A 10,678-nucleotide genomic window follows, 5' to 3' on the forward strand; every position below is an offset into this window, starting at 1 on the left:
GTCACCTGAAAGTGAGAACAGGTGCTTCCATGGCACTGTTGTAGCTGGCGTTGCAAGATATTTATGTGCATATGCGCTAAAGATTCATATGCCTTTTCATGCTTTGGCCATCGTTCCAGAGGACATGCTTCCATGCAGATGATGCTCTTTAAAAAAAAATGTGTTAATTAAATTTGTGATTGAACTCCTTGGGGGAGAATTGTATGTCTCCAGCTCTGTTTTACTTGCATTTTGCCATATATTTCATGTTATAGCAGTCCCGGATGATGACCCAGCACATGTTGTTTGTTTTAAGAACACTATCACTGCAAATCTGACAAACCGCAAAGAAGATATCAATGTGAAATTTCTAAAGATAGCTACAGCACTCGACCCAAGATTTAAGAATCTGAAGTGCCTTTCAAAATCTGAGAGGGATGAGGTGTGGCGCATGCTTTCAGAAGTCTTAAAAGAGCAACACTCCGATGCGGAAACTACAGAACTGAAACCACCAAAAAAGAAAATCAACCTTCTGCTGATGGCATCTGATTCAGATGATGAAAATGAAAATGTATCGGTCCACATTGCTTTGGATTGTTATCAAGCAGAACCTGTCATCAGCATGGATGCATGTCATGTGGAATGGTGGTTGAAGCATCAAGGGACATATGATTCTTTAGTGTATCTGGCATGTAAATATCTTGCAATGCCAGCTACGACAGTTTCATGCAAATGCCTGTTCTCACTTTCAGGTGACATTGTAATTAAGAAGTGGGCATCATTATGTCCCGTAAATGTAAAAAAACTTGTTTGTCTTAGCAATTGGCTGAACAAGAAGTAGGACTGAGTGGACTTGTAGGCTCTAAAGTTTTACATTGTTTTGTTTTTGAGTGCAGTGGTTTTTGTACATAATTCTACATTTGTAAGTTCAACTTTCATGATAAACAGATTGCACTACATTACTTGTATTTTATTTTTTACATTGCAAATATCTGTAATCAAAATAAATATAAAGTGAGCACTGTACACTTTGTATTCTGTGTTGTAACTGAAATCAATATATTTGAAAATGAAGAAAACATCAAAAATATTTAAATAAATGGTATTCTATTATTGTTTAACAGTGCGATTAATTTTTTAATCTCTTGACAGCCCTATTAAAAACTGAAGTCTGGCTCGCCCCATCCAACAGAAAAATTCAGGAGAGGAGGCTAAAGGAAAGGAAAACTCTGAGGTTCCCGTTTGGGTTTTTCCTTGATTGATCCACCAAGGGCATGGTTTGTTCCTTCCCCCACGCACTGATGGAGATGCAGGTTTACTCCCAAACCTGCAGATCCATAGGAGGCCAAGGCTATTTACAGAGAGGATCTTCAGCCTCCTCCACACCAGCCCTGGAGCTGGTGTTTTCCTCCACCCTCCGATTCCCTAGTAACAAGGCTCCAATTCAGCCATGCTATGAGGGATTATCCCTGGCCATGGCTGCCCCCATGAACTGCCTGAAAAGGGGTTCCCTTTGTGATTCTACAGGAAAGGCAGGAGAGCCACATGCTCCATATGTATTTACTTTTCCCAGGTAGTCCCTGCAGGGATGGTGCAGTGGGGGCTGCTTCCTCCTCCACCCACTGTTCGTCTCCACAGACAGCAATCCACACAGCTGGACAACTCTTCCCTCTTTCCATTGGGAGGGGAGAGCTCTATATAAGAAGTGTTCCTCCTGTGCTTAGATCTTAGAGGAATGACCGGGCACTATGTTATCAGAAAATGCAAAAGATAAGTCCATTTCTTGGAAATTGACAATATCAGCCATGGCTCTGGTCTCCTTTGGTCTTTCTTATGTGTTGTGTGTCCTTATAAACCAATCTCTCCCATTTGATACCAAAATCCTTGTTTCTGATGAAAGAAAAATGGAACAGGCATACCCATACATAGCATAAATATTACACTGTACCCTAGAAACAGTTTCCAAATAGGCTCCTTATAGAAGTATCTAGGCAAGAAAGAGAATATCAAATGCTCCTAGACAAAATGACAAATTGCATTTGTAATTAATTCAGAACTGGAAAACTGAATGGAGTGTGGTTTGTTGCTGAGAACTGGGGGGTTAGGTTATATTCTTTGTTACAAATTGAATTACTATGTGACATCGAGAAAATCAAAACCTGACCCTGTCTCAGTTTACCCATTTGTAACCTGGCGTATTTACTTTTCTGTTACCCAGAGGGGAGTCTGTGAAGTTTGAGAAATTAACATTTCTCAGGTGTCTTGATAGCCTTGGATGAAAAGTGCTACAGAAATGTGACATTTTAACTCCTTTAGCTGATTTGTTAAAGTCACTAACTCATATACTAAGTGGCCAGTGTTCAAAAAGTGTACTAATGCTTGTTGGAGAAAAACACAGTTCTCCCTCTCAGGATGGGTGCAGCAAATCAGATACACTTTATTACCTCAAGCAATTGCACAGAGGGAGAGAGTGCACTAGGACACAGAGTTTCCCCCACCTAGGCAGGTCTCTACAAGATAAACAATTAGAGCAAGTGTTTATACCTTTATTACAGACAATAATAAGCAACAACTGCCGCTTGTTTATACATATTCCTTCAAGATCTCTTATTTTTCTTACCATTTCTCTTATAGTCAGCATTCTAGTCTTATCTAATACAAGGTCACAACAGCCTCTTTCACAGCTGTTTGCCACTCGCTTCGCACTATCCCTGCTTCTACAAATCTTGTGTTATTAAAGCTAGAGTTAGCCTGACTCCTGCTCAATATAGAGGCCTGCATCCAAATTCCCTTTATCTACTTCCACGTGCTGGAGGGTCCACATCAATTGCCTACCTTCAACCTCCTAAAGTGATAAGTACATCCATGTACCACTAGAGGTCAGACTACACCAGAAAATAGAAAAGGAGTACTTGTGGCACCTTAGAGACTAACAAATTTATTAGAGCATAAGCTTTCGTGAGCTACAGCTCACTTCATCGGATGCATTTGGTGGAAAAAACAGAGGAGAGATTTATATACACACACACAGAGAACATGAAACAATGGGTTTATCATACACACTGTAAGGAGAGTGATCACTTAAGATAAGCCATCACCAGCAGCAGGGTGGGGAAAGGAGGAAAACCTTTCATGGTGACAAGCAAGGTAGGCTAATTCCAGCAGTTAACAAGAATATCAGAGGAACAGTGGGGGGTGGGGTGGGAGGGAGAAATACCATGGGGAAATAGTTTTACTTTGTGTAATGACTCATCCATTCCCAGTCTCTATTCAAGCCTAAGTTAATTGTATCCAGTTTGCAAATTAATTTCAATTCAGCAGTCTCTCGTTGGAGTCTGTTTTTGAAGCTTTTTTGTTGAAGGATAGCCACTCTTAGGTCTGTGATCGAGTGACCAGAGAGATTGAAGTGTTCTCCAACTGGTTTTTGAATGTTATAATTCTTGACGTCTGATTTGTGTCCATTCATTCTTTTACGTAGAGACTGTCCAGTTTGGCCAATGTACATGGCAGAGGGGCATTGCTGGCACATGATGGCATATATCGCATTGGTAGATGCGCAGGTGAACAAGCCTCTGATAGTGTGGCTGATGTGATTAGGCCCTATGATGGTATCCCCTGAATAGATATGTGGACAGAGTTGGCAACGGGCTTTGTTGCAAGGATAGGTTCCTGGGTTAGTGGTTCTGTTGTGTGGTGTGTGGTTGCTGGTGAGTATTTGCTTCAGACTGGGGGGCTGTCTGTAAGCAAGGACTGGTCTGTCTCCCAAGATCTGTGAGAGTGATGGCTCGTCCTTCAGGATAGGTTGTAGATCCTTGATGATGCGTTGGAGAGGTTTTAGTTGGGGGCTGAAGGTGATGGCTAGTGGCGTTCTGTTGTTTTCTTTGTTGGGCCTGTCCTGTAGTAGGTGACTTCTGGGTACTCTTCTGGCTCTGTCAATCTGTTTCTTCACTTCAGCAGGTGGGTATTGTAGTTGTAGGAATGCATGATAGAGATCTTGTAGGTGTTTGTCTCTGTCTGAGGGGTTGGAGCAAATGCGATTATATAAGAGTGGCTATACTTCAACAAAAAAGCTTCAAAGACAGACTCCAAGGAGAGACTGCTGAATTGGAATTAATTTGCAAACTGGATACAATTAACTTAGGCTTGAATAGAGACTGGGAATGGATGAGTCATTACACAAAGTAAAACTATTTCCCCATGGTATTTCTCCCTCCCACCCCACCCCCCACTGTTCCTCTGATATTCTTGTTAACTGCTGGAATTAGCCTACCTTGCTTGTCACCATGAAAGGTTTTCCTCCTTCCCCCCCTCCCCCCCCCCCCCCCGCTGCTGGTGATGGCTTATCTTAAGTGATCACTCTCCTTACAGTGTGTATGATAAACCCATTGTTTCATGTTCTCTGTGTGTGTATATAAATCTCTCCTCTGTTTTTTCCACCAAATGCATCCGATGAAGTGAGCTGTAGCTCACGAAAGCTTATGCTCTAATAAATTTGTTAGTCTCTAAGGTGCCACAAGTACTCCTTTTCTTTTTGCGAATACAGACTAACACGGCTGCTACTCTAACACTCTAACAATTCATACAAAATATATTTGTTTAATACACTGTACCAAAAAAGGGAAAGAATAATCACCTAAAGATATTGAATATTAAAAGTAATCAAGGCTGTTAACTGAAGGAAATCTTTTTGTCACCAAGTACAAAAAAAAATGCATGTATTTCCTGGCAGTAGGATAATTCTTTTCTTTCTCCTAGGGACCCTCAACATTTCTGTACAGGGCATGAAAACTCTCATTATTTCTCCTCTCATTTTAAACTGCTTGGTCTTAAAGCTCCTCATTGTAGTCACCATCCCTCTGAGCACAGAAAACTGCTATGGTCGCCATTAAAAAATTGAGGTTTACCATCAGTTACCACTTCAGTATCTAAGACCTCAGTCCTTCAATTCATTGTATATGAGTAGGCTGCTGAGCCCATGTGAAGGCCCCCAACATCATGCCTAAGATACTGCAATATTTGCCTACATTAGAATGGCTGTGACATTACACAGACCGGTGGTTTTCAAACTTTTTTCTCGTGACCAAGTTGAGGAAAATTGTTGATGCCTGCCACCCAATGGAGCTGGGGATGAGGGGTTTGAGGTCAGGGAGGGGCTCAGGGATGGGGCAGAGTGTTGGGGTGCAGGGGTGAGGGCTGTGGGGTGAGGTCAAGAATGAGGGGTTCACAGTGTGGGAGGAAGCTCTGGGCTGTGGCAGGGGATTGGGGTGCGGGAGAGGGTCAGGGCTGGGGCAGAGTGTTGGGGTGTAGGGGGTGAGAGCTGCAGGGTGGGGCCAGGAATGAGGGGTTCATGGTGTGAGGGGGGCTCTGGGCTGGGGGGCAGGCTTTGGGGTGGGGGTGGGGCCGTGGCCAGGGATGAGGGTTTGAGGTGCAGGAGGGGGCTCCAGGTTTGGGGGGGCTCTGGGCTGGGGCAGAGGGTTGGGGTGCAGGAGGGGGTCAAGGCTCTGGAATGGGGGTGCAGGCTTTGGGGTAGGGCCAGGGATGAGAGGTTTGGGGTGCAGAAAGGGGATCCAGGATTGGGGGGCCTGGGACAGGGGATTGGGGTGCGGGGTTGAGGAACGGGCTTACCTCAGGCGGCTTCCGGTCAGCGGCACAGCGGGGGTGCTAAGGCAGGCTTCCTGCCTGTCCTGGCACTGTGAACCATGCTGCACCCCAGAAGCGGCCAGCAGCAGGTCCTGCTCCTAGGCGGAGGTGCAAAAGCGCCTCTGTGCGGCTCTCACCCGTAGGCACTGCTCCACTCCACAGCTCCCATTGGCCAGGAACTGGCCAATGGGAGAGCGGAGTCAGTGCTCGGGGTGGAGGCAGTGCGCAGAGCCCTGTGGTCCCACTGCCTAGGAGCCAGACCTGCTGCTGGCTGCTTCCAGGACGCAGCGTGGTGAAAGAACAGGTAGGGACTAGGCTGCCTTAGCTGGGCAGCACCACCGATGGGACTTTTAACAGCCCGGTTGGTGGTGCTGACCAGAGCCACCACAACCCAGTGCCTTCCATTCCACGACCCAGTACTGGATTGTGACCCGCAGTTTGAAAAACACTGACATAGACCGTGGCAATCACCATAGATAGAATTTCCTTTCAAATCCATTAGTATTGCTCCCTAACCATCAGGAGAGGTTGTTGTTGAGCTACACAAGGAATTCTGGTTTCTCCAAGTGCTTAGTGTGCTGCAACAGTAGTATTTCAAACCCTGTGACTGCAAGTCTGAAGAACAAGAGCCCATACACAGACATCAAACACTGTATGGCTGTTCTGATGGCTATCAGTAGGCCACCAGGCCAACCCAGCACAGTAACTCCTACTAAAACTGCCAGTATGCCTTTCTCAAGGGTCTCCAAAGGCCTGTGTGATGTGGTCTGAAAGGTTCATAATGATACAAAAAATATGTTAAGCAGATCTACTTTATGCTTTAGAAGATAGTGTATTTATCTGTTTATTTCTTGGTTGACTCTTCAGAAGAGTAGTCTGTGTTCTAAAGATTAATCTTAGAAAGTAACAGTGTTTTGCCCTTTCGCCTGAGAATCTCTACAAGCTTTACACACTAAGTTTTACAACACCCAAGTGAAGTAAACATGATACCATTTTACAGATGAGTAAACAGACACAGAGCATTTTGATTTGCTCAAGGTTGAAGAGAGAGTCAGTGGAAGAATTGGGAACAGAATCCAAGAGTCCTGGCTTTCAGTTCTCTGCTCTAATGATATTTTATTGCTAGGAACCATAATAATAATATGGTTAGATTAAAAACACAGAGCCTTTTAATGACAAGGTGGAGAGAGAGAGAGAGGAACTAGTTTCAATACTTTATTCACAGGTCAATGGATAGTGCAAGGTAGGACCTAAGAAAAACACAGCAAGACATATTTGTGCAGGGAAGTTTTAAAAACTTGTACTGATTGTTTTGAAAACATTGAAGCTAAAAGGACACTATGAATCTGAAATCTAGTCAGTTTAAAAAAAATTAGTTAAAGGAGCTTCAGATACTATACCTGCCTGATTCGCTCAGCCAATTCTTGAAGTTTTACAACGCTACATTCATATTTGTATTATATTATTTTTCTCTCCTCTGTTGGGTGAGTCTTTCACATATATAAAAGGGGTAATTGAGTGATTAGAGGAAACACTAAAACTGGCTCCATACAAAATGGTGTCAAATGCATACAGTAAACAGACTGGGAAAAAATGTTTTCTTGAATTGCTACAGACTTTAGCCTTAGGAGTTACTTGAACCAATATAGGGTAATATTTTCAGAAGTGTGATTTTTAAGTTGGTGGGGGCCTCTTAAAACAATCCTCTAAAATTGCCAATGATTCCAAGATCTCTTTCTTGAGTGGTAACAGCTAATTTAGACCCCATCATTTTATATATATAGTTAGGATTATGTTTTCCAATGTGCATTACTTTTCATTTATCAACACTGAATTTCATCTGCCATTTTGTTGCCCAGTCACACAGCTTTGTGAGATCCCTTTGTAACTCTTTGCATCTGATTGGGATTTAACTATCTTGAGTAGTTTTGTATCATCTGAAAATTTTGCCTCCTCACTGATTACCCCTTTTTCCAGATCATTTAGGAATGTGTTGAATAGGACAGGGCCCAGTATAGACCCCTGGGGGACACCACTATTCACCTCTCTCCATTCTGGAAAAGGAAAGAAATCCTGCTGGATCCAGGAGTGGCTGGGTAGAAGTGTCTTTCTGAGTACAGCCCATGGCCTAGGCTCCACAGAACTGGGGTCAGAGAGGGACCAGCTCTCTGTGGCATCATCCTAGCCAAGTATGTGGCTATTCCATAAGCAATTAATGCTGCTTCAAGCAGCATTAACTCCTGCCAGTTGCAAACAAATCACTCATTGGCAGTATGACTCCTGCTAGAGCCTTGCTTCTGAAGGCTTGCGGAGGGTACTGTAGCAGCATCAAAGAGAGCAGCCCTTCCATGTAGCTGGGCCTCAGGGACCAGGTCACATATTTTCCTCATTTTCAATACCCTCAAAAAGCCCTTCTACTGGAGGAGACAACTGCCAGAAAATCCTGCTAGGTAAGCCTTATGGAGTTCCACTCTGTGGGCACCCACTGCTCTGTCACTCCAGCAGAGGTAGGTTTTTCATATATATTCCAATCCAGTCTTAAGAAGTTAAGACCTCTTATGATATTCCCCCCAAGCTGCTTGCCAGCTGCCTTACTGGCACAAATGATATACTGCACCCATGTTCAGAGCCCAGTCTTCTACCAGTGAGCTAGCAAACAGATTTCTCCTGAGCTCCTCAGAGGGCCCCCTCCTTCCGAGCCGGATTTCAGTCTTCTCCCCATCTCCCTCCAGCCTAGCAGCAATTCTGGGAGGGAGAGGGTCCTAAGAAAGAACTGTAATGGAAGCCAACCATTGGTGAGATCCTCAACCTCTTCTGCTGGTCCAGAACTACACATTGCCCATTCTGATCCTCAGACCTGTGTAATTTGGGGGAGGGGAGAAATTCCACATTTGGAGAAAAGCAGAAAGATTTCTCTAGCAGGGACTTGTTTGTTTTTCCTTTTCTAAATGGTGGCTCTTTGAAGGTCGCTCAGAGGTTTGGAATGTGAGATGTAGCTCAACAGAAATTATTTATTGAACATAGCACAGGTTAGCCAGTCCAAGACATGACATGGTAAATGCAATGTATTCATATTTCCTCTCCTTGCCCCATTCGCTGTACTATCAACTTAAATTGTAAGCTCTTCAGAATCAGCATGTTCCCTTTACAGTGTTGCCAACTCTCATGATTTTGTCACAAGTCTCATGATAATTGTTTTCCTTAAAGCCCCAGCTCATGGAGTCAAGTGGATAGGTGATGATTTAAGCCTTCATTCTTAAAGAAAAAGTAAGTTTCTAGTCCTTGTGGCTGTGGAAAAAGCTTCAAAGTGTGACACCCCTCTCCCAGTGCACCCATAGACTCAATAATAAATTGGCATATAAAAAGAATACCAAATCTATTACTTCTACATAATCTCAGGATTTTAAAGCCAATCTCATGATTTTTAGTGAGCCTGACTCATGATTTTTGAACGTTTGGGTTTGGCAATACTGGGTTCAGTGCCCAGCATAATGGGGCCCTTCTCTCAGTTGGAGACTCTGGGCTCTACCATAATATACATTTTACATGATGATTTATTACAAGGATTACACCATCATATGTGAGGGGGAAGAGGGTTTATCTACCATATATACATGTGTAAATGTTCTTTTAAGTTCACAAAAGCAATGGAGCAGGGAGGGGGAAGTTACACATATGAAAGCTAAGGACCAATTTTACATTCCTTGCACATCCCCAAACTCCTACTGAATTCAATGGGCATTTGGAGTGTGCTGAGTATGTAGAATTGGACCCAGCACGTCAAGTAGATATTTCAATGCTTTATTTACTCAGTTGCTGTGCAATACTGATCTAATGTGATGCAGCTTCCTGCCCTCAAACATTAATGTTTAGGGGGGTGACATGAGAGGGAAGTAAGACCGGGTTCAACTTTAATTCTTTTAAAAGTTGAATTAATAGGTGAAGAGATACAAGTACCTCAAATGGAAGAGAATATTTATTTTATACCACTTCCCGTATACACACAGTGTTTTCTGAGAGAGTGAATATATTACCTCTATATTAAAAGATTATACCTGAAACATTTGGAATTTGTGGAACGACAGTACATTTATCTCATAATAAATTGCAGATTTGGAAGTTGATGTGCTCTTGATCCAGTTTTCCTAAAATAGCCACACAAACATTTCTGTAAAGTAACTGTGAAAAACCCACACACTATTAAACAAATTGCATATGCAGAATAGTGCATCTCTGAATTAAAAGTTTATAAAGCTGTAGTCTGTGGTTACAGCACAGCATTTGCAGTCAGGGAAACTGTATTTTATTGCCAGTTCTGCAATGGACTTACTCTGTGACCCTAGAAAAGTCCCCTAACCTGTCAGTGCGTCAGTCTCTCCCTCTGTAAAAGGGGAATAAGAATCGGTGTCTCATATAATCAGCAATTCCACTCCTATGGAAATGGCAGCAAAAGTGTACCTAGGTGTCAGAGAAATAATCACTTTTATTGCAGAATTACTGAAATAACGTTGTGCTTTTTTTCTGTGCCCCACAGCTTGTGCAGCTGCCATTTTTTCTCCCTGACTCTCTTTGTGCTTCTCTGTACTTTACCCCACAAGGAAGAAGTGTATGGATGTCCTGTGCATATGCCCAGGATTATTTTCCTTGAAAGAACAGAGCAGAAGGCAAGGCAGCAAACTGGGCTCCTCAGGTTGAGTACAGAGACGGCAGGATCAGGCCCACAATCCATAAATCAGAAAGACTTTTTATTGAGCTGGGATGGGTATAATTTGGGAAAAATCACACTGCATAACCAGTATCATATACCTTGGAAAATACCAACAAACAAAATCCAAATAACTAAAATCATTAACAATGAATAAAAAGCATCAAAGATATGTTTAAATGGCTCTGGCTGAAAAATAATCAGGTCTTCATCATTGTTATGGGCTGGCCTTGCCAGTTCTGAAATAAAGTAGTTGTGTAATGCACTGTACTCTAGGGGTTTAATGTTACATTAATCAAAGCTGACAACCATGAAAAGCATTCATTGTTGTTTTGGAACAGCTAATTTCAGACT

This window comes from Dermochelys coriacea, chromosome 1, assembly GCF_009764565.3.
Source record: "Dermochelys coriacea isolate rDerCor1 chromosome 1, rDerCor1.pri.v4, whole genome shotgun sequence".
Classification (NCBI taxonomy): Eukaryota; Metazoa; Chordata; order Testudines; family Dermochelyidae; genus Dermochelys; species Dermochelys coriacea.